The 25,629-nt window shown below is 45.2% G+C and overlaps 1 long non-coding RNA gene across 5 annotated transcripts in view; it reads right to left on the bottom strand.

Moving 5' to 3' along the window:
* The window catches only part of LOC122547430 (uncharacterized), a 33,731-nt gene extending 8,488 nt beyond the window's left edge, over positions 1–25,243 (bottom strand). Inside the window, exons 1-6 of one of the 5 annotated variants that reach the window (XR_015760754.1) lie at positions 25,193–25,243; positions 23,471–23,577; positions 20,313–20,487; positions 17,850–17,949; positions 15,504–15,607; positions 3,805–3,907 (exon numbers count right to left, since the gene is read on the bottom strand). This is a non-coding gene — a long non-coding RNA (uncharacterized LOC122547430). The remainder of the gene's footprint in view (positions 1–3,804; positions 3,908–15,503; positions 15,608–17,849; positions 17,950–20,312; positions 20,488–23,470; positions 23,578–25,192) is intronic. The other 4 variants (XR_015760757.1, XR_015760758.1, XR_015760756.1 and 1 more) reach the window with 4 other exon arrangements.
* Positions 25,244–25,629: the final 386 nt, after the last annotated feature.

Genomic DNA, 25,629 nt, shown 5'->3' with positions numbered 1-25,629 from the left:
GTTTCCACACTGTAGGAAATCTAATCAAATCAATGAGTCTGACTCAGAGCCTCGTGGGTGTTGATGAATACTTCCCCCACCTCCCAGGGTGTCCTTCCTGGTCAGACGCACATTGATTTTTTCCCCCCAATCTGGAACGTCTTACTCATTTCCCCCACTCCGAACTCTGATGAGAACCATCCTGCACACACTGTCCAAATCATATCTGGTTGAACTAAAATGAAACAGATTAGAACTCTAATTACAGGTCCACCCCTGTCCCTTTCCATAACATTCCTGAATCATCATAAGAATGCTTCCCCATTGACACTTTGGCCACTCGTCAGGATACCAGGGAAGGGGCCATTCCGCTGGGTCCTGTTTTCAGAGGGAGTAACTGCCAATGACAGATTAATCCCACACACCCACAGCCTCCCTGGCACTGACCCATACTGCACATACGCCAACAATTGCCCAGCACTGCGCCCGTGCACTGGTCTCCCCTCCTACAGCACATGCTCCAGATCACACGGGAGCCTGGGTGATTGACAGCAGCTGCTGCCCAATAGGGTGGAGGGGCGGGGCTGGAGGACTGGGACAATGGGATTGTAAACAATGAATGAATGTGGAGGACACTGGGGGATGGACAGGTCAGTGAGGGACAGGAGCAGTGCAGCAGCAGGAGGGGATCCTGGACAAACTGAGCAATGGGAGAAACTGACAGGAGAGAAACTACAGGAAGGTTCTGGTTCGAGGCTCAGGCAGGGACAGCTGGAAGACAGCATGGCCTGGTGGCTTGGGCACGTTTTCTAATCAGCCTCTTCAAAGCCGCTGTTACCAAACCCTGAACCCAAGAGGCAGATGGAGTTTAATTTCGATAAATGTGAGGTGCTGCATTTTCGAAAAGCAAATATTAGAAGGATGTATACACTTAATGGTAGTAAGGAGACTATCACCACTTCTTTGTGGGCTAGTGGAAAGAAGGGAAGATTTTCTCAATCTCACTCACATGGAAACTCCATGAACTCCTCCCACTTACTTTCTACGGTGGGGATGGAGACAGAGCAGATGGGAGAGGAGTTAGGGATATCGGGACTGCCTTTCAAATGGAACTCACCTGTGTTGGTTATATTAACATGACTCAATACACAGTCACTAACATAAAGCTGGTGTGCGTGAACTTTATCCAGAATATTAACATCTATAACTGGGTGACGCAGACCCCAATGTACAGAGTTAAGTCCTGGATATTATAACAGCTTTGTGTATGAGAAATCACGTCTCATGAACTTGAGTCAATTTTTTTGAAGTAACAACAAAGAGGATTGATGAGGGCAAAGCAGTGGAAATGATCTACATGGACTTCAGTAAGGCGTTCAACAAGGTTCCCCATGGGAGACTGGTTGGCGAGGTTAGATCTCATGGAATACAGAGAGAACTAGCCATTTGGATACAAAACTGGCTCAAAGGTAGAAGACAGAGGGTGGTGGTGGAAGGTTGCTTTTCAGATTGGAGACCTGTGATCAGTGGGGTGTCACAAAGGATCGGTGCTGGATCCACTAATTTTCATAATTTATATCAATGATTTGGATGCGAATATAAGAAGTAATGTTAGTAAGATGACACCAAAATTGGAGGTACAGTGGACAGTGAAGAGGATTATCTCAGATTACAACAGGATCTTGATCAGACGGTTGAATGTGCTGAGGACAGGCAGATGGAGTTTAATTTAGATAAATGTGAGGTGCTGCATTTTAGAAAAGCAAAATATCAGCACGGTGTATACACTTAATGGTAAGGTCCTCGAGAGTGCTGCTGAACAAAGAGACCTTGGAGAACAGGTTCATAGCTCCTTGAAAGCAGAATCGCACATAGATAGGATAGTGAAGGTGTTTAGTATGCTATCCTTTATTGGTCAGAGCACCGAGTATAGGAGTTGGGAGGATATATTGCGGCTGTACAGAGCATTGGTTAGGTCACGCTTGGAATATTGCATGCAATTCTGATCTCCTTCCTATCAAAACAATATTGTGTAACTTGAAAAGGGTCAGAAAAAAATTACAAGCATGTTACCAGGGTTGGAGGATTTGAGCTACAGGGGGGCGGATGAATACACTGTTTTCCCTGGAGGTTCAGAGGCTGATGGGTGACCTTATAGAGGTTTATAAAATCAGCAGGGGCATGGATAGGGTAAATACACAAGGTCTTTTCCCTGCGGTGGGGAGGAGGTACGATGGGAGGTGGGAGACAGAGGGGAGAGACCGAGAGCGGAGGGTGACCGTTATTTTGTAGATTACAACGCAACCCTGTTCCTGTTTTCTCCCTACCCCCTTCAATCTCTATGAAGGGCTCAGAACAAGTGCGCAGTCCTTGGAAAGTAGAGCTTCAGGGTGATCAAGTGCTGAAGGTTGCATTTGGGACACTGACCTTTATTGGTCTGTGCACTTATCAATAAATGGACCTGGGTTCAATTCCACTGTCTGGATTCATGTCTGTGGCCACAGACACGCCTGTCTCTGACCCTGACTACTGGATCCCCTGTCACTATAGCTCTGCCATTCTCCTTCCTGCAGTTCAGTGCAGCGGAGCTATCTGTGGTGTCATGTCATCATCTGTTGCTGATTTCCCCCGAGACCCCAATCCACCTGTTCCCCACTTGTAGAATCCCAAGTGGTGCACAATATCTGTCCGAGAAGGGGAACGATGACTGGGGAGTCCTGCACTTCCTTCCTGAGCCTTTTACTTGATCTGATGGTCACCCATTCCCTTTCTGCCCGTGTAACCCTCACCTGCAGTGTGACTAACTCACTAAACGTGCTGTCCATAATATTCTCAGTATTGCTCCACAGTGAGTCCACTCTCAGCTCCTGGTCTGAAAAGCAGTTTCCCAGTAGTTGCACATGGGCACTCTTCCTGCACACATAGCCGTCACGGACATTGGAAGTGTCCCTTATTTCCCATATTTTGCAAGAGGAGCACACCACTGGTCTGAGGTATGCTGTCACAACGTCTTTCTAGTTTCAGCTGGTTACTCCCATTAAGAGAATTTAAATGACCTAGCAACCTTCCTTCACTTCAAACATTTCCATTATAATCAAAAGCCCGATCTTTACTTAAGACGACATTTTATACTTTTAAAAACTGTTAAAAAAAAACTCAGCAGGTATCGCTTACAACTTGGCTGTTCCCATTGGGAACATGTGAATTTCTGAATGGCCTGAACTAAAACTGAAGCTGAGCTTCACCTTCTTCCTGTCTCACCTCGCTCTGTTTACACCCAACTCCAAAACACTCTCATTGATCCAAGCAGCCCTCACAGTGCAGCCCTGTCATTTTCATTGTCTGCTCATACATACACTGCCCTCAGCCTCCTGTACTGATCCAGTGTGTCTCAATGGGAGCTCAAGAACAGCATCTCATCTTTCAATTCAGCCCTTTGTAACCGCAGAGTCAACATGGACTTTAGCAGTTTCTGAATGAACAGACAGTTGTGAGAACCTGGAACATTTCACCTGAAATGGTGCTGGAATTTGAGTCCACAAGGAATTTTATTGAGAGGTTTGCAGGGAATTGAAAATAAGGAGTTTACAGGTTAACATCATGAAGTGGGTGATTGGGTCTAAATCTGACAGTTCCTAGAAAGAGACGAGGTATAATTTGGATAAATTTGTTCTCCATCTCAGGCCAATACCTCCTTCCACAGCTGCAGGGCCCAGAATTGAGCACAAACCCCAAGGGTGATCCAACTACAGTTTGAACAACTTTCTTCTTTTTGCTTGAAAAAAAAAGATACTTGCCCACAGACAGAACAGACACAACTTTTACCTTCCACAGTTTATAATGTCAATGGTATTCAGATCCTGATGACCCTGCTGATGATAGAAAATTGCTTTTGAGATCCCTGTCTCAATTATTCTCAATTAATATCCTATAAAATGAATTCACAAAACAAAACTCACAGTTAGTGCAGGCTGAACAGTAAAGACAAATATTTCTCTTGTTATGTGTTTGATGTGTAAATGCTCCTCTTCAAAACAGCCGCACCCACCCAGGAAGAGGACATGTCCATGCCCCAAATAAAGCTGGCGGCCATAACCCAGGACCTATCACCGCCTGAGGGCCACAGCCATTTTCCCTTTTGCTATAAACGTGGGACCAAGAGTTTCTAATTCAGGCCTAACTACATGTACAGAGTGTAATTAAACCCTCCCAGTCTAAACTGGATCCAACTCCCCTTTCCCGTTTCATCTTCCTGCACACCAAGGGTCATTCTAGGTCCAGTGACCCTTCCTCAGAACCGATGGCAGCTGGGAAAATTAGAATACCTACAGTGTGGAAATAGGCCCAACAAGTCAACATCCACCCTCTGAACAGTTTCTCAACCAAACCCATCCCCAGACCCTATTATTCTACACTTCCCCTGACTAATGCACCTAACCTATACAGACCTGAACACTACGAGAAATTCTGCTTGGCCAATTCATCTAACCTGCATACCTTTGGACTGCAGGAAATAGGGGTATAAAGAGTAGATAATAGGTGAGGTCAGTGCCCAAAAGAAACAGTAACATTTGGAAAGACAAAGGAGTGAATAACAATCTGGTGGGAGGGTGATTGCCTGTTAATGAAGGGCACAGGAACCTGTATCTGGCAGCATCTCAGTGGAGGTGGTGGAAATGGCAGCTGATGATCTACGTTCTGCTACAAAAAAGACCCTGAACTTCCAGCTGCCTGCTACTTTAACACACGAGTCTGATCCCTGGCTAACATCTGTCTCATGCTTACTGCTGTGTTCCAGTGAAGCTTGATGCAAGCAGGCAGAACACTCCAGGACACACCAAAACGCCCCGTATTTCAAGGACTGCAATTTCCCTTCCCGTGTGGTCAACAACACTCTCCAGTGTATCTCCACCACTTCCCACACCTCTGCCATTGAACCACACCTCTCCAACTGCAACAAGGATAGAACCCCCTAGTCCTCACCTTCCACCCAGATACAATGCATCATCCTCCGCAATTCCACCACCTACAATCAGATCCCACCAGATATATTTTCCTCTCCATTCCTTTCAGCATTCCACTGAGACAATTCCCTGTGAATTCCCAGTCAGATCCATCCAACCTCCACTCCCAGCCCCTTCACTTGCCAATGCAAGAGGTGTAAAACCTGTGCCCACATCTCCCCCTCACCCCCAAAGGACTCTTCCACATCCAGCAGAGATTTTCCTGCACATCCAAACACCTCACCTATTACGGCCTTTGATTTCGATGTGGTCTCCTCTCCACTGGGGAGTCAGGACACCAACTTGCGGAATGTTTCAGGGAACATTTCTTGGACACATCCACGAACCAACTCAACCATCCTGTGGCCGACCACTTCAACTTCCCCACCCACTCCGCCAAGGGCATGCAATCCTGGGCCACCTCCACCACCAAATCCCAGCCACCTGATGCCCGGAGGAAGAAAACCTCATCTTCCACATTGGGACCCTTTAACCACAAAATCAAGGTTTCCTCATCTCCCCGCCCCTGCCTTATCCCAGATCCAACCCTCCAACTAGACACAACCCTCTTGAGCTGTCCCACCTGTTCAACTTCCTTTCCAATTATTCACTCCACCCTCTCGCCATTATCCTCCACTTACATCTACCTATTGCCTTCCTAGCTCCCTTCCCACCAACCCCACACATCCCTCTTATTTATCTCTCAGCCATCTTACTACACCCCTCCCCCTCCAATCCCGGCATTCCTGATGAAAGTCTTATGCCCAAAACTCTTGCTCCTGGGATGCTACCTGACCTGCTATGCTTTTCCAGTGCCACACTTTAACGCAAGCTGGAAGAACAACACGTCATCTTCCACTTGGGGACCCTGCACACCTCTATCCCCAGTATCAAATTCAATAATTTTAGGTCCTGAACTCTTCAATGTCCTAGCGCCCTAGCCTCTTAACCCACACACCAGTCCTTGTTATCATATAGCCTGCCATTACATACTACCTCTGCTTAGCCACTAACAGTCCCCATAAACAGCTATTTACCCTCCCCCTCCAACGCTCCCATCTCTTTCTTTGGACTCTATCAGCACCTATCATTTACTCCTTAACTCCAACCTTCTGCATATAAACTGACATTTCTTTTCAGTCGCATCAGTTCTGAGGAAGGGTCGGCGGATCCAAAATGTTAACTCTGATTTCTCTTCACAAATGCTGCCATACCTGCTGAGCTTTACCAGTACCTTTTGGTTGTTGTGAGAGATTTACAGCATTCGCAGTTCTTTTGGTTCTAATTTACCAGAAATGTCTAATTCAGATCTAGCTGCCTAAAACCGTGTTTATAAGCACTCCCAGTCCACACAAACACAATTTCTCTCCCAGTCTCTGCTGTCTCTCTCACTCCCTTCACACTCACTGAGTGCACCCCCACCACAATGACACTGCACCTGCACAGTTCATGGTCAGGTGTTGGCCCACTGAACCCACCCCTCATTCACTCCCATTGTCTGGAGGATCACACCAACTCTCCTATTGGTCTGAAGCTGCCATCAATCACCCGGGCCCCATTGTGACACGAGTTGTGCGCTCCTCCCAGGATTATTGGAGGCTGAAGGGTGACCTTATTGAGGTTTATAAAATCATGAGGGGCACGGGTAGGATAAATAGACAATGTCTTTTCCCTGGGGTGGGGGTGTTCAGAACTAGAGGGCATAGGTTTAATGTGAGGGGAAAGATTTAAAAGGGATCAGAGGGTTAACTTTTTTCACAGCAGGTGGTGAGTGTATGGAATCTTCTGTCAGGGGAAGTGGTGGAGGTTGCTACAATTAGATCATTTAGCATCTGGATGGGTATATGTATTGGAAGGATGTAGTGGGATGTGTGCCAAGTGTTGGCAAATGGGACGAGATTACGTTAGGACATCTGGTCAGCATGGACTAGTTTGACCAAAGGGGTTGTTTTCATGCTGTACATCTCTATGGCTCTGCACTAGAATGAGCTTCAACATTCAGTGAAAGGGGGCAGTATCACAGAGTAGAGGGACTGGGGGCTATTCATCCCATTGGGGCTGTCCTCTCTCCCTCTGGAGATGGTGCCAGTCTGTCCCAACTCACCTCCCATTTGCCTGTATTCCTCCAAATCCTTCCTTAAAAGAAGCTAAATTGCAAATTTATTTTGACAATAATTACTGAATCTGCATCCAGCTGTCGTTCAAACTGATCCACATGCTTAGAACTTACGGAATAAAATAATGTTCACATTTTTAACCTGCATTATTTGCCAATTACTTTAAAGCAGTTACTAAAAATTATGACGTTAATAATTTCTCCATCTGTCTCTCTTTAAATTAAATATCTTGGAAAGAAATCTGCTCCTGGTTGAAATCACTGCTTAACCTTCCGAGCTCCAAGGAGAATTATCCGACCTTCTCCTAACTCTCCACATAGAGATGGCCTCATGGTTCCGGAACTCGATCCCTCTATTAAGAAAAGCTAAAACACTGTATGCCTTCTAAACAACCCCGTCAACCTGGGTGGCAACTTTCAAGGATCTGTGTATTTGGACACTGAGATCTCTCTGCTCATCTACACTACCAAGAATCATACCATTAGCCCAGTACTTTGCATTCCAGTTACTCCGACCAAAGTGAATCACCTCACACTTGTCCACATTTATCTCCATTTGCCAGCTCTCAGCCCAGCTCTGCAGCTTATCCAAGTCTCTCTGTAACGTAGAGCATCCTTCATCACTATCCACAATTCCACCGACCTTAGTGTTGTCTGCAAATTTACTAACCCACCCTTCTACGCCCTCATCCAGGTCGTTTATGAAAATGACGAACAGCAGTGGACACAACACTGACCCTTGCGGTACACCCCTGGTAACTGGACTCCAGGATGAACATTTCCCATCAACCACCACTCTGTCTGCTTTCAGCAAGCTAATTACTGATCCAAACTGCTTTATCTCCCACAATCCCATCCTTCCGCATTTTGTACAATAGCCTATTGTGGGGAACCTTACCTAACGCCTTGCTGAAATCCATATACACCATATCAACCGGTTTACTCTCATCTACCTGTTTGATCACCTTCTCAAAGAACTCAATAAAGGTTTGTGAGACACGACCTACCCTTCACAAAACCGTGCTGACTATCCCTAATCAATTTACTGTTTCCTAGATGATTATAAATCCTATCTCTTATAACCTTTTCCAACACTTTACTAACAACTGAAGTAAGGCTCACTGGTCGAGAATTACCAGGGTTGTCTCTACTCCCCTTCTTGAACAGGGAACCACATGTGCCATCCTCCAGTCTTCTGGCACTATTCCTGTAGACAATGACGATTTAAACATCAATGCCACAGGCTCGGCAATCTCCTCCCTGGCTTCCCAGAGGATCCTAGGATAAGGCCACTGGGCCGGATGGGTTTTATCTATTTTCACACTCTGCAGGATTTCTAATACCTCTTCCTTATGAACCTCAATCCCACCTAGTCTAGTAGCCCGTATCTCAGTAATCTCGACAACATTTTCGTTTTCTAAAGTGAATACAGTTGAAAAATATTCATTTAGTGCTTCCCCTATCTCCTCTGACTCCACATCCAACTTCCCACTACTATCCTTGATTGGCCCAATCTTATTCGTCATTCTTTTATTCCTTAAATACCTATAGAAAGCCTTAGGGTTTACCCTGATCCTATCCGCCAACAATTTCTCATGTCTCCTCCTGGCACTTCTGAGCTCTTTCTTTAGGACTCCCCTGGCTATCTTGTAACCCTCAAGCGCCCTAACTGAGCCTTCACATCTCATCCTAACATAAGCCGCCTTCTTCCTTTTGAAGAGAGATTCCATTTCCTTTGTAAACCACAGCTCCCGCACTCTACAGCTTCCTCCCTGCCTGACAGGTATATACTTATCTAGGACAAACAGGAGCTTTTCCTTGATCTTTGAGGGTTCCTATTCTCTGCCTGGTTACTCGTTTATCCTTAGTGTATTTCTGGAATCTCTGGATTCTCCGGGAACCTATTTCCCAAAGCTCTCTCATGTCCCGTTTTGCTCTCCTGGTTTCCCTCGAGTATACTCCTACTGCCCCTATACTCCTCCAGGAATTGACACAAACACAATGTCTGCACCTGCCATATCCCTCCTTCATTTTCTTGACCAGACCCTCAATTTTTCTCAACGGGCAGCATTTCCCACACTACCTGCTAAGGCCTTAACAGGATCATACTGTCTGTGTACTCTCGTTGTCGCAGGCCTATGGACGCAATGGCAGATGAGGACAGAGAAGCAATGATTCTCAGTAAAGAGGTTGTGTTGGGAAAGATAACAGCCTAAAGATAGATGGGTCGCCTGGCCGTGATGGAATGCATCCCAGGGGACGTTAACAGATGGTAAAGTGTAAATAGCAAATGCACTCGTGATAATTCACTAAAATGTGCTTGACTCTGGGACAGTTCTGACAGATTGGCAAGTTGCAAATGTGATGCGAATATTTTAAAATGGACCCGTTAGCATAACGTCCTTAGTGGGGAAGATGCCCAATCTCTTAAGGAAGAAATAGTGAGCTATGTGGATAGAAACTGTCTCATCAACCAGACACAGCATCGATTCATGAAAGGTAAACTTCACTAAGATGAGTGGTAGTGTGTGCCAAGGCCACTTCCTGAAGAAGGGCATGTGCCCGAAACGTCGAATCTTCTGTTCCCTAGATGCTGCCTGACCTGCTGTGCTGTTCCAGCAATAAAGTTTCAGCTTTGATCTCCAGCGTCTGCAGACCTCACTTTCTCCACTGTAAGTCTGCACAGGGATATAGGTAGGTTACGTGAGTGGGTAAGAATTTGGCAGATGGAGTTCAATGTTGGGAAAGGTGAGGTCATACATTTTGGTCGGACCAACAGCAAACTGATGATGAAATGGTGAAAACTTGCAGCATGCTGCTGTACAGAGGGAGTTGGGTGTCCTTGTGCATGAATCACAGGAAGTTGGTTTGCAGATACAGCAAGTAATTAAGGCAGTGAAGGGAATATTGTCCTTCATTCCTAGAGGGAGGGTTATGCTGCAGCTGTACAGGGTGCTGGTGAGGTCACACCTGGAATACTGTGTACAGGTTTGGTGCCCTTACTTCAGGAAGGATGTACTGACACTGGAGGAAGTGTAGAGGAGGCTCACTAGTTTTAGTCAGGATTTCAGAGGGTTGGCGTATGCGGAGAGATTGAGGAAACTGGTAGTATGCTCATTGGAATTTCGAAGTATGGGAGGTTGGATAGGAAATTATGAACGGAGTAGATAAGATATAAGCAAGGAGGTGATTTCCACTGGGGGTGGGTCAAACTAGGAAGCAGAGCATCAAAATAAGGGGGTATCAGATTTTGGACTGAGTTCAGGATGGACTTCTTCAGCTAAATCTGTGAATCTGTGGAATTTGCTGCTGAGTGCAACAGTTTAGATTATCGACTTGACTATCTTTAGGTCAAAAGGTAGATTTGTGAACAGGAAAGGAATTAAGGATTATGGTGAGAGATCAGGAATGTGTATCTGAGGACATGAAAAGATTAGCCCTGATCTTATTGAATGGCAGAGCAGGCTTGAAGGGCCAGGTAGCCTGCTGCAGCTCCTCTTTCTTATGTTCTTATGTTCCCACTTTCCAGCCATCCCTTTCCCTGGGAATAGCAAAGGAATATTAAAATTTCTCGGCCTTGTGCTGTCAAAATTCACCTTTGTCCAATTTAGAACACCGTTTATATCTGGTCTATTATTTTCTGTAACTATTTTAAAACTAGAAGAATTATCAGAGAATCCGGACAGCGTGGAAGTTGGCCATTCAGCCCATCACAACCACACCGACCCTCGGAGACTCCTATCTTACCACTGTAACGCTGCATTTCCCATGGCTAATCCACCTAGCGTGCACATCCCTGAACACTATGGGCAATTTCACATGGCCAATCCACCTAACCTGCACATCCCTTAACAATATGGGCAATTCAGCCTGGAATATCCACACAACCTGCATATCTTTAGATAGTGGGAGGAAACCAGAGCAAACAGACAAAGCCCACGCAGATAATAACAACAAGGTGATCATTCCTTTCTTATTTCCCAGTTCCACCAAAATAACTTCACTGGACGTACTCCCAGGAATATCCTCCCTAAGCACAACTATAATGCTATCCCGAAACAAAAAGGCCACTCCACCTCCTCTCATGTACCCCTTTCTATCCTTCCTCTTGCATCGACACCCTGGAACATTAAGCTGCCAGTCCCACTCATCCCTGAGCAACGATTCTGTCATACTCTTGATATCATAGTCCCATGTTCAAGACCATACCCTGAGCCCATCTGCCTTCCCTGTCAGGCCTCTTGCATTGAAGTAACTGCAGTGTAACTTGTCAGTTCTACCTGGTTCAGTGCCTTGCCCTTGCCTGCCTTAGCTGTTTGACTTCTGAACTGTACCAGTCTCAGACATAACTCTTTTCTCACTATCTCTTTGGGTTTACCCTCACTGGATTAATGCCTCCTGAGTAACACTAGCAAATCTCCCTGCCTGGATATTAGACACTTTCCAATTCAGGGACAATCCATCCTTCTTATGCAGGTCCACTCTACTCCAGAGGAGATTACAATGATCAAAAGATGTGAATCCTTCTGCCCTACACCAGCTACTTAACTAATCATTCATCTCCTCCATCCTGCTATTCCTACTCTCACTAGCGTGTAACACCGGGAGTAATGCAGATATTATGACCGAGGACCTACTTTTTTATATTCCAGGCTAATTTGCTATATTCTCTCATCAGGACTTCATCTTTTCCCCTTCCTATGTCATTGGTACCAATGTACAATGACCTCCCACTGGTCGTTCTTCCCTTTGAGAATATTCTGCTACCTGTCCGAAACATCCTTGACCCTGGCACCAGGGAGATGCCATCCCATTCTGATGTCTCACTGTCAGCTGCAGAAACAGCAGTCTGTGCCCGACTACAGAGTCCCTTATCATCATTGAGTGTTTGGAATCTGATATACCTCTTATTATAATAGAGCCAGTCTCAGTAGCAGTAACTTGGCTGTCAGTGCAACATTCCCCTGAGAGTCTATGACCACCTACATTATCCAAAATAGTATACTTGTTTCAGATGGTGATAGCCACAGGAGACTCCTGCTCTACCTATCTCCCTCTCCTACCTTACCGAGAGGTAACCTATCTACCTAACTGTATCTGCAGTTTTCCGGCCTGAAACTGCCACCTATCACACACCTGACTCTTGTAAATTCTTCATTACCATTAAGCACCGCTCCATCTGATCCATGTTATACAAGAGGTATTGCTTCACTTCCTGCAGGCTATCATCAGGATCATTCAAACTCTCCCTACTCTCCTCCAGGAAGTGCACAACACTGTACGAATGGCCATCTCTGCACCTTAATCTGTAGACCCAGAAAAAGGCAGTCTACAGCTTTACAAAAGACTACTCGAATACATTAGTACCTGTATTTTATATTTAAAACATTCAACCAAAAGATCATAATAGAAGCATTTAAACTAATAAACACTCACTCTACTGAATGTTGCAGATTTTAAAATGTAAAACAGAGTAAGATTTACCTTTTAAGAGACTGAAACCCACTGAGCTGATCCCCGGCTGTGGGTCACAGACATACAGCACGGAAACAGACCCTTCAGTCAAACTCGTCCCTGCCGACCAGATATCAGAAACTAATCCCTTCCCATTTGCCAGCACTTGGTCGATATCCCTGTAAACCCTTGCTATTCATATACCCATCCAGATGCCTAATAAATGTTGCAATTGTAGCAGCCTTCACAACTCCCTTTGGCAGCTCATTCCATAAACGCACCACCGTCGCATGAAAAAGTTGCCCCTTAGGTCCCTTTTATATCTTTCCCCTCTCGTGCTAAATCGATGCCCTCTGGTTCTAGACTCCCTCACTCCAGTGAAAGTACCTTGTCTATCTTTCCGATCCATGCTCATGATTTTATAAATCTCTGGGCGGCACGGTGGCACAGTGGTTAGCACTGCTGCCTCACAGCGCCAGAGACCCGGGTTCAATTCCGCCTCAGGCGACTGACTGTGTGGAGTTTGCACATTCTCCCGTGTCTGCGTGGGTTTCCTCCGGGTGCTCCGGTTTCCTCCCACAGTCCAAAGATGTGCAGGTCAGGTGAATTGGCCATGCTAAATTGTCCGTAGTGTTAGGTAAGGGGTAAATGTAGGGGTATGGGTGGTTTACACTTCGGCGGATCGGTGTGGACTTGTTGGGCCGAAGGGCCTGTTTCCACACTGTAAGTAATCTAACCTAATCTAATCTGAGATCACGCCTCAGCCTCTGACACTTCAGGGAAAACAGCCCCAGCCTATACAGCCTCTCCCTATATCTCAAACCCTCCAACCCTGGCAATATCCTTATAAATCTTATGTGAACCTTTCAAGTTACACAACATCCTTCTGATAGGTGGAGAACAAAATTGCGCACAATATTGCAAGAGTGGCCAAACCAATGACCTGAACAGCCGCAACATGATCTCCCAACTCTCTTACTCAATACTCTGACCAATGAAGGAAATCATACCAAACACCTTCACTATCCTATCTACCTGCGCCTCTACTTTCAAGGAGCTATGAACCTGCACAGCAAGGTCTCTTTGTTCAGCAACACTCCCCAGGACCTGACCATGATGGGTATCAGTCCTGCTAAGCTTTGCTTTTCCAAAATGCAGCACCTCGCACTTATCTGAATTGAACTCCATCTGCCACTCCTAAGCCTATTTGCCCATCTGATCAAAATCCCATTGAAATCTGAGGTAACATTCTTCACTGTCTACTATACCTTCAATTTTGGTGCTATCTACAAACCTACTAATTATACCTCCTGTGTTCACATCCAATTCATTTATATAAATGATGAGAAGTAGTGGACCCAGCACCGATCCTTGTGGCACTCCACTAGTCACAGGCCTCCAGTCTGAAAAATAATCATCCATCACCACCACCCTCTGTCTTCTGCCTTTGAGCCAGTTCTATATCCAAATGGCTACTTCCGTGAGATCTAACCTTGCTAACCAGTCTCCCATGGGGAACCTTGTCGAACGCCTTACTGAAGTCCATATAGATCACTCTACTGCTCTGCTCTCATCAATCCTGTTTGTTACTTCTTAAAAACCAGATCAAGTACATGACACATGATTTCCCATGCAGAACGTTATGCTGACTATCCCTAATCAGTCCGTGCTTTTCCAAATACACGCAAATCCTGTCGCTCAGGGCTCCCTCCAACACCTAGACTAGCACAGCGTCTGTCGTTCCCGGGCTTGTCCAAACCGCCTCCGTTAAATAGTGGCGCCATATTAACTAACCCGCAGTCTTCTGGCACCTCAGCTGTAACTATCAATAATACAAAAATCTCAGCAAGAAGCCCAGAAATCACATCCCACGCTTCCGACAGAATTTTAGGGTACACCTGATCAAAGCTTGGGGATAGGTCCACCTTTATGCGTTTCAAGACATCCAGTACTCTGTAGTATGGACATTTTTCAAGATGTCACCATTTATTTCCCCACATTCTACATTTCCGGTGTCCTTCTCCACAGTAAATACTGATGCAAAATATTACATCTTGATAAAACAAATGAGGGCAGGACTTACACTAATTAAAAGTAAGGCTTTGAGTCGTGATATGGAACAAACAATTAGAATGTTTAAAATACATTCAGACAAGTATATAAATAGGAAATATTTGGATAAATGTGGACCAAGCGGAGGCAGGTGCGATTAGATTAGTTGGGAATTATGGTCGGCATGGACTGGTTTAACCACAGGGTCTGTTACTTTCCTGTATAACATTATGACTAACTCTCGCTATCACTGTGAATTCCTCGGTCCTCACAACTCCCCAGATCACTTTCACCTCATCCAGACTAAACGCTTCCTTATCTCTAGAAATTCTCCCTAGACTCAGGACCATCACTATCTCTGGTATCACAAATATCTCAATCTCTGTAACATCCTCCAATCTCCTCCCATCTCATCACCCTCACGATTTCAAATCTTGACAACCCCCACAAATCTGTCCTTCTCCACAGTAAACACTGATGCCTCTTGTTTAGTATCCCCCCCCCCAACAACCCCATCTCCTGCGTCTCCACACAAAGGCTGCCTTGTTGATCTTTGAGGTGGCCTATTCTCTCTCTAGTGACCCATTTGCTCTTAATGTATTTCTAAAAACCCTTTCCCTATTCCTTAGCCAAAGCGGAGTCCTGTCCCCTTTTTTGCCTTACTGATTTTACTCTTAAGTATACTATTCTTGCCTTTATACTCGAAGGATGTTTGTGATTTTTTGGATTGGAATAAATGCAAAATATTACATCTTGGTAAAACAAACGAGGGCAGGATTACACTGATTAAAAGTTGGGCCTCCGATAGTGATATGGAACAAAGAGACCGAGGGGTTCAGGTCTTTGAAGTATGTGTCACATGCAGACACGGTGGTTGAGAAAGGGTTTAGCACATTTACCTTCATTGCTCAGATCTTTGAACCTCGGAGTTGGGACGTTTTGTTGCGGTTGTACAGGGTGTTGTGAGGCCTCTTCTGGAATACTGTGCCCAGTTCTGGTTGTGCTGTTATAGGAAAGATATTATTAAATCGGAGCAGGTTCAGAAGAGATTTACCAGGATGGTGATGGGAACGGAGGGATTGATTTATAAGCAGAGTCTGGATAGGCTGGGTCCTTTTTCACTGGAGCACAGGAGGCTGAGGGGTGACCTTATTAGAGGTTTATAAAATCCTAAAGAGTTTCAGTAATGTGAACAGCAGGTGCCCTTTCCAGGAGGGGGCGCGATTGAAGATTGGGGACATACTTTTTAACGCAAGAAAAGGAAGGCTTTAAAAAGAAGTTCCGGATTTTATTTTTTGTTTTTGCACAGAGAGTGGTTCACATGTGGAATACACTTGCAGAGGACGTGGCAGCTGTGAATACAATTACAATTTCAGGGTGGCACAGTGGCTCAACGGTTAGCACTGCTACCTCTCAGCGCCAGGGACACAGGCTTAATTCCTGTATTGGGTCACTGTCCATGTGGAGTTTGCATATTCCTCCCCATGTCAGCGTGGGTTCCTCCAGGTGCTCCCGTTTCCTTCCACAATCCACAGATGTACAGGGTAGGTGAACTGGCTGCGCTCAATTGCCCATAGTGTTCAGGAATGATTGAGCTGAGTGAATTAGTCAGGGGTAAATGTAGAGCAAAAGGGTAGGGGAATGGGATTCTAATAGGAAAAAAACATTTGGACCCATATATCAATAGGGAATGCTAGGATGGACTTGGACCAAGTGGAGGCAGATGCGATTAGTTCAGTTCGAATTTATGGTCGACACGGACCGGTTGGACCACAGGGTCTGTGTCGATGCTGTATAACTTTATGACTCGTTACCTCTGTAAATTCCTCTATGCTTGGAACTCTCCCTATCAGTGCCACCTCATCCAGCCTTACAAATCCTCCTCATCTCTATAATTCCTCTCCAGCCTCAAAATCCAAAAATCTCTATCACAAATATCTCTATCTCTGTAATATCCTCCATCCTCACAATCCTTTCCAATTTGCATCTCCTCCAGTTTCATTATCCTCCCCATGTCTAATCCCCTCCAGTCTCTCAAAGCTCTGCTAGATGTGCCTTTCTTTATTTCCAGCTTTCAGGATGCCCAATGTTTATTTCTCACTTGATGATGGCCCTTTCCAATTCCTGTGCTGAGCTTCTGAATTTCCTCTTAAACCTCTGCGTCTCACTTTCCTCCCCAAAACATTTACCAATCACGTGTCATCTATTCTCGTATCACCTTTTCTGACCTGATGTCCAATGGAGCCTGTCATATTCCTATAATAAACATCTCAGCGGTCTACAGAACAGAAAAAGGTCTGGTGGTCCATCGGGTCTGTGAGAAAAAAAACTACCACCGAATTATCCTCATCTATTTTCCATTACTTGTGGAAAAGTGTCATGTATCATGGCATCGCAAGTGCACACTAAATACATCTCAAATGTTTTCGGGATTTCTGTGTCTCCCACCGTCACAGACAGTGAGGTTTAGTGCAACTGTTGCTCGATGACGACATCACCCGCAGGGATACAGAGCAGCTGGGTCTGTGCAAACCAGAGGTCGCCCAACACATTAGGAAGGATGGCAGGGTCCCTGAGAGGGGGCACAGGAGAGTTACCAGGATGGTTCAAGGAATGGGGGATTTTAGTTGCAGGGACATGGGTGTTGTTAATACATATCAAAACTATCCATCTATAATAGATGGACTCTTGTTCTCAACCTCTCCCCTTGCCTGGGCTGTGGTAACCTTCAGGTTAAACCACCACCAGACGTCTCTCCCTAACGAGAGAGCAGCCCGATGGTCTGGTAGGACAATACTGACTATACCTTTTGCGCAGTGATGCCACTGTACCTCGGGGGTGGAGAGAGGGAATGCTGAATGTGGTGGATGGGACTTCACTCAGGCAGAGTGCTTTTTCTTGGAGGATGTTCACTTTCTTTAACATTGCTGGGAGCTGCACTGATGCAGGCAAGTGGAGAATGTTCCAACACAACCCATGTGTGCCTTATAGACAACAATCAGACATTGGGGAATCTGGGGTTTGGGGAAACTGAGCTTGTTCTCCTTGCAGCAAAGGAAATTGAAGGGAGCTGAGAGACAAGTGCTTACAAAACATATACATTAGGATGTTAAACCTTACACTCATCAAAAAAGGATTACTGGACACATATTGAAGATTTCGAAGGAGATCTATTGACAGGGTGGTTTGATTCAAAGGAGAATTTTTATGCAGAAAATGGAATTGAGCAGGAACAAAATACTCACACACAGTGCAAATATCCAGGTCCTGATGAATTGAGTAATTCAGTCAGAGATTTGCGTTACAATTACTGAGATTCCCATCTGAATATCCACCTGTAGTATCCTGTAATACAAGTTTATAAAATCTGTCACTGTCAGGTCAGGTTAGTAACTCACACCATCCCCTCCTCCTGGCCCAGGATGACTGTACACATTACTCTTTGTGGAGGTCAGCAGTCAGTTCAGGGGGAAATCTATCTGGGTTTCTATGAGTTTCCACCTTGGGACTTCATGTGACTGAACAGGGCAGATCTTTGACACATGGGACAGAATGTTCCAAGAGTCAGTGAGATGCGGAGAGTAGGATTTGCTTCCTTTTCTTTCCTTCCGTGTTGCCGCTGTGCCTCATCAATAAGACATGGGGAGTGAAAGGTTCATGCAGCTTGATGGGCAAGTTGTCTCCATTCTGACCAATGGGCAGCAAGGTCCTCACAGTTACTCCAAAGAGTCTCTCTGAAAAGACAGCAACTCAGCATGCTTCCCACTGCCCGGTGCTCCCTGGAAATATTTAGAAGAATGAGGGGGGAATCTCCTAGAAATTGCAGAACAGTAAACTTCCAGAAGGATTATAAACTGCTTACAGAGAGGGATTCGTTGGAGAAGTGGATAAGTTGGTAAATGGAGCATAACTTGGGATAATGTGAAGTTGTTCATTTTGGAGGAGGTAATAAAAGAACAGAGGACTATTTAAATGGTGGAAACTGTAGAAACCTGCAACACAAAAGGGACCAGTGGGTAACTGTGCAGGAAACAAAGAAGGCTAGCACACAGTTACAACAGGTCATCAGGAAGGGAAATGGAATATTGTTCCTGATTTCAGGGGATTTGCAGTATAAGAGTTTGGAGTATATATCTGAGAGCCACTTTATATAGTGCAAGTGAGACCACATCTGGAGTAATGAGAGAAGGTTTGGTCCCTTTATTTAAGGAAATACATCACTTCATCTGAAGCATTCAGAGAAGATTGAGTGGGATGATCCCTGGTGTGCAGGGACTATCTTTTAAGAAAAGGCTGAAGAAGTTGGGACTCGACTCATTGGATTTGGGGGAGAATGAGAGGGGATCTTATTGAAACATTTAGGCTTATTAAGGAGTATGACAGGGTATATACTGAGAGGATGTGTCCCATCATGAGGGAACCTAGAACCAGACTCTGGGTCAGTTGCAGAATCAAGGGTTCTGTTTTAGATTTGCCAACTTTAATGCAACACAGTAAGGGGTTTCAGTAGCAATGGAACTGGGGTGAGGTGGAGAAAAGCAACATTATAGTGATTGGAATTCCTGGTGTTTGCGATTGTGTAGACATCTGATGAGAAGATCACCTTGGGGTCAGAATATGAGAGCAATATTGTGAAGAGTGCAGTTCTGCCTCAGGCATTTCCCAGTGAGAGGGAGGGGCCCAGCAGTAAGGGAAAGAAATTTGTAATAGCAACTGAAGGCAATGGATTTAATCATTGCAGTGTTTCATTGGAGGAAATTGCAGCCAATCAAGTTGTAGGCGTGTGGTGAGCAGTTTGATGAATGCGTAACAGTGGAGCAATGGAGAGGGATGATAGGGAGAGAGAGCTGGGCATTGTCAGTTTAAATGTGAAACCAATACGATGTCACATCCTGGCAGTATGTAGGTAAGATACAGGAGGGGACAAAGATAGATCCTGGATGGACACCACATATGAAGAATTCAGAAAGGAAAGGGAGAGTGGAGATGGAGCAGGATTTTCCAACAACCTTGATGTCAAATATTAGTTCTTAGCAGAATTGGAGAGAAGGACATAACCAGAAAAGACAGACAGAACAAGGAACATAATTTGTGAATTGGTGAGGGGGAGTGATGAGGAGGAGCCAGACTCCAAAACTGCTATTTCTACATCAGTGACATCACCCAACTCCACCCTAGTCTCAGCTCATTTACTGAAATACTCATCCATCCTTGTGTTATCTCTAGACTTCGTTATCCAAACACAGTCCTGGCCAGCCTCCCACATTCAACTTACATATAATCTCAAGAATATCTATAAATCTACTGCCCAAGTGTTCACTTGTACCAAAACTTGCTGATTCATCAAAAGGCTCCTATTTACAAGCAACAATTTAAAATTCTCTCCCTTGATGTAATTCCTGGCTGTGAACATCCCTGTCTCCCTGCACCACACAACCTGTGAGACCTCGACAACTCATTTTCTTTCAGACTCCCAAAGATGCATTTATTCATTGCTTCACCGGTCTGGCTGTTTCGACACGGTCAAGGCAACACAATCTGGAATTCGCACCCTGACCCTCTCAGACCTGCTTTCCTCTTTTAAAGTATTCCTGAAAACCTGCTTATTTGGCAATACTTTTGATCACCTGACCTAATATCCCCATCTGTGGCCTTATGTCAGAAATTCTCAACTTCGGTGAAATTATAAAAATGATAAAAGTACAAACTGTTGTTGATTTGCAGACACATTGTCAACTCTTCACTGTCGCAGTGAACAATCTGTAACAGCTCTTCCCCAACTACATTGTGGGAGCACCTTCACTACACGAACTGCAGCTGAACAAGGAAGTCAAACATCACCCTCTCCACAGGCAATGGGGCTTTTGCATTAATCACTGGTGTCTGTGGAGAGAGAAACACAGGGATGCATTACAGGAAGTGAGAATGTTGCAAAATTTAATGGTCAGAAATGGAAGAAAAATGCACTCTTGTTGAAAATAATTATTCACTGGCAAAGATACTGTGGAAAATTTAGTCCATTTAGAGAGCAGCACATTGCCAGTGGTTGGGCAGCAGAGGAAAATTAACTTACGAAAGGTCTGTGAACGAACAGTAAAACACTAAACAAGCCAAACACCCTGTATCCCAAAACTTTAACTCCCCTTCCAGCTCCACCAAGGACATGCAGGTCCTGGGCCACCTCCACCGCCAAATCCCAGGCATCTGATGCCTGGAGGAAGAACGCCTCATCTTCTGTGTTCGGATCCTCCAACCACATGGGATCAATGTGGATTTCACTAGTTTCCTCATTTCCACTCCCCCCACCTTATCCCAGATCCAGCCTTCCAACTCAGCACCGTCCTCTTGACCTGCCCTACATGTCCATCTTCCTTCCCACTGATCGGCTGCTGCCTGACCGGCTGTGATTTTCTAGCATCACACCCTTTGACATTGAAAACATCCTGACTCTGACACTGTGTAAATCCTGCCCTATCACAGCCTGCCAGGGAAGGCTGCGCATGCGTCCCCCTGCAGCTTGCCCCTCACAAAGTCGACAGCCCACACACGTGTCCTGTGGATCACTGCCCCCAATAAGGATGGTGGTGATCACTCACGCCTTTCACCATTTTCTGGTTTGCCACAAACACGGGCCTGGGATTTTCAAATTTGTGTTTTCCGATGTGCACTAAGTTCTGTAAAACGTCTCAGCCCATTCCATTAAAATTTCCTTCCCTTCCTGGTCAATAGATCTTTCCTTAACCGTGCCCTGCACCTTCACACATTTCCAATGGCTTGGTCGCAACAGCACTGTGCTGCCAGTGAAGCTTATCACGTGGTTGAGTATAGTCACGCCCCTCATTCACTCAGATTGGTTGGAGGATCAACCTGCACTGGCTAGTCTTCCAGACCCATCCCCATCATCTTATTGGTCCTGCACTGAGATCAATCACCAGAGGCCCACTGTGGGCTGGAGCATGCTCAGTGTTTCCTGCTTTTGCTGCTATTCATCAGGTATAACAGAGATGGTTAATTCCTGTTTCTCCTAATGTCAGACATTAACAACAACTTCCTGCATTGTATGGAGCCTTTCACACGACAATTCACCTAAAGTGCTTCATGAATGCTGGAAACGTTGGCTAAAGAGAACAACTTTAAGATACATCTTTGAGGAGTACATAGGGGGTTAGGAATGATATTTAAGAGGATTTTGTTAGATTAGATTACTTAGACAAACCATCCAAAGAGCAACCCACCCAGACTATTCCCCTACATCTAACACTACGGCAATTTAGTGGCCAATTCACCTAACCCGCACATTTGTGAACTGTGGGAGGAAACCAGAGCACCCACGCAGACATGGGAGAATGTGCAAACTCCACACAGACAGTTGCCTAATGCGGGAATAGAACCTGGGATTCGGAAGCTGTGAGGCAGCAGTGCTAACCGCTGTGCCACCGTGCCGCCCATCTGCAGCTGTGTCCTCTGCAGTTCTGCCACACCCAGTTGTGAATGGTGATGGACAATTAAACAACTCACTGGTGGAAGCATCACAGATATCCCCACCCTTACTGATGAAGGGACCTCACACACCCATGCACCAGATAAGACAACAGCATTTGCAGGAATCTGCAGCCAGAAGTGCAAAGCGGGATGATCCATCTCAGCCTTCTCCAGTGGTTTCCAACATCACAGATGTGAGTTTTAAACCAGATTGAATAATATCAGGAAATGGTTAAGTAGTGTAAAGGCTACTGGCCCTGCCAATATTCTGGCAATAATACTGATGGTTTGTGCTCCAGAACTTGCCACCCACCAAGCCGAGTACCACTCCAGCACTGGCATCTACCGACAATGTGGAACATTGCCCAGGCATGTTCAACACAAAAACACAGGGCAATCCAACCCAGGCAATTTCCCTCTATCAGTCCACACTCGATCAGCAGTAAAGTGATGGAAGATGTCATCAACAGAGCTACCAAGCAGCAGCTGCTCAGCAACAGCCAGCTGAGTGACACTCATTTTAGGCTCCACCAGGGCCACTCAGCTCCCTATTGTGGTACCGCCCTGATTCACAACCTGACAGCCAGTTGAATCCCGGAGATGAGTTGAGGGTGACAGCCGAGTACCACTCCAAAACCTCTATTTCTAGCTGTGTCTACCCTTGTCTCAGCTCATATACTCTCAGCCACCTTGTGTTTTCTCCAGACTTCATTATCCAAACACACTCCTGGCCAGCTGCCCACATTCAACCTCCCTGTAATCTCAAGAAATTCTAAATCTCTGCTATCCAAGTACTCCCTCGTACCAAAACTTGTTGATCCATCAAAAGGCACCTATTCATAATCAACAACATAAAGCCACAGAGATGTACAGCATGGAAACAGACCCTTCAATCCAACCCGTGCATGCCGACCAGATATCCTAACCCAATCTAGTCTCACCTGCCAGCATCAGTCCCACATCCCTCAATTTAAAATTCTCACCCTGGATTCAATTCCTGGTTGTGATCATCCCGAGCTCGCTGCAAAACACACCCTTTGAGACCTCGACAACATTCTCTTCGAGACTCCCAATGATCTGTTAATTCATTACTTCACCTTTGTGGCTGCTTTTACAGTTGCCAAAGCAACAAGGTCTGAAATTCGCAGGCAAAACCTCACAGGTCTGCTTTCCCCCTTTAAGACATTCCTCAAAACCTGCTTATTTGGCAATGCTTTTGGTCACCTGACCTAATATCATCCTTCTCTGGCCTGAGGTCTGAAATTCCCACTAATATTTTTGTGAAATTATAAGCAGGATAATAAAACTACAAACTGTTTTTGATTTGGACATTATCTTCAAATCATCACTGTTGCTGTAATGAATACTCTGTAATGTCTCTTACCCAACCACATTGTGGGAGCACCTTCACCACACAAACTGCAGCTGTACAAGAAAGTCAAACATCACCCTCTCCCCAGGTAACAGGGATTTGGCATTAATCACTGGTATCTGTGGAAGGAGAAACACAGTTGATGTTTCAGGGAGTGCAACACGGATTACAGGTAATGAAAATGGTGTAGAATTTGAAAGTCAGAAATGGAAGGAAAATACACTTGCTTATTGGAAAAAATAATTCTTGACTGTCAAAGATTTTCCAGAAAAAAATGAAAAAGCAGCACATGGTCAGGGGCTGAACGGCAGAGAAAATAATAACTTACAAAAATGTCTGTAAAAGTAATCGTAAAATACTAAACAGACCAAATATACACCCATTGTTCAAGACTGAGGAAGCTAGATATTGACAAAGTGGTCATGAGGGAGCCCAGAGATGAAACAGAGCAGTATAAGTTGTTATGATCCCACAGTCATAGAGATGTATAGCACCGACACAGACCCGACAGTCTAACTCATCAAAGCCAACCAGGTATCCAAACCTAATCTATTCCCATTTGCCAGCACTTGGCCCAATTCCCTGTAAAAGATTCCTAATCATATCATGTGTCTATTTAGATGCCTTTAACAAAATTTAATTGTACTAGCCTCCACCATTTCCTCTGGCAGCTCATTCCACCCACTGCATGAAAGAGTTGCCCTTTTGGTCACTTTGAATTTTTTCCCCGTTCACCCTAAAGCAATGCCCTCTACTTCTGAACACTCCTACTCCAGGGAAAACACCTTTGTTCATTTACTCTATTCATGCCCCTCATGATTGTATAAATCTCCATAACATCACTGCTCAGCCTCTGGCACTCCAGGGAAAACAGCCCCAGCCTTTTATGCCTCACCCTACAGCTCAAATCCTCCCGCCCTAACAACATCCTTGTAAGTCTTTTTTGAAACCTTTCAAGCTTCACAGCACCCTTCCGATAGGAGGCAGGCCAGAACTGCACACACTATTCCAAAAGTGGCCTAACGAATGTCCTGTACAGCGATATGACTTCCCACATTCTATACTCAATGCTCTAACCAATGAAGGAAAACTTACCAAACACCTTCTTCATCATCCTATGTACCTGCAACTTGACTTGCAAGGACTATGAACCTGCAATCCAAGGTATCTTTGATCGACAAGCATCTCCAGGGCCTTGCCATTCAGTGTACAAGTCCTGCCCTGATTTGCTTTTCCAAAATGCAGCACCTCACATTTATCTAAATTAAACCCCATCTGATCAATATCTCATTGTAATCTGAGGTAACCTTCTTCACTATCCACAATATCTCCAATTTTGTATGATATGCAAACTCATTTACGATACCAAATCATTTAAATGAATGACGAAACAAATCCAGAAATAAACATCTATTTTTCTGAGTTTCAATGTGCTCTGAGTAAATCCTGCCCAATGTCTCAGTACCAGGGAAAGGCTGCACATGCGCTTGGCTGCATCTTGCCCTCTACAAAGATGGCGGCCACGCACGTGTCCAGTGAGTCGTTGCCCCGAATAAAGATGGCGGCGTGCACGCAGGCCTGCAGCCGCGCCGAGGCCATTCCTCATTTACTGCAAACACGAACCTGGGACGTTCAAATTTGTGTTTTCCGACATGCACAATTTGTTTGTAAAACCTCTCCGCTCTTAGCAACACGGTTTTTCTCCCGTTTTCCTCTGTTTATTTCTTTCCTTACCGTATCCTTTCGCTCTATAACTTCCTGAACATTCATTACAGTGACTCTGCGCCGCACCCGAAGGTGATCACGCGGTCTAGTTCCGCCCTACATTCACTTTGATTGGTTGGACCAACCTCCCGCCGTCCTCAAGCTCCGCCCACCGTCCTTTCATTTGTCCAGTGACATCAATCACCCGGGGTCCCTTTGTTGGCTAGAGCATGCGCACTGCGTCCTGCGTTTGCTGATATGTTGGGTAATGTGATGGGAGAGTTTACTGAGGGTAAGAATTCCCTTTGTGTGAGCTCTGCAGTAGATTTCCTTTATTCATGGAGGGAATTGTCTTCCTACTCATGACTGTATAGCTGTGATTGTTGAATCAATGCCATCTGAATCGATACATAAGCACCCCATTTTTACTCCTTCACAACATCTGAGATCTTTACACAATATATCAC

The sequence above is a fragment of the Chiloscyllium plagiosum genome, unplaced genomic scaffold (assembly GCF_037043375.1).
Source record: "Chiloscyllium plagiosum isolate Xiang-an unplaced genomic scaffold, Cpla_swu_hap1 HiC_scaffold_21, whole genome shotgun sequence".
Taxonomy (NCBI): Eukaryota; Metazoa; Chordata; class Chondrichthyes; order Orectolobiformes; family Hemiscylliidae; genus Chiloscyllium; species Chiloscyllium plagiosum.
This window is presented reverse-complemented; position numbering and strand designations above follow the sequence as displayed.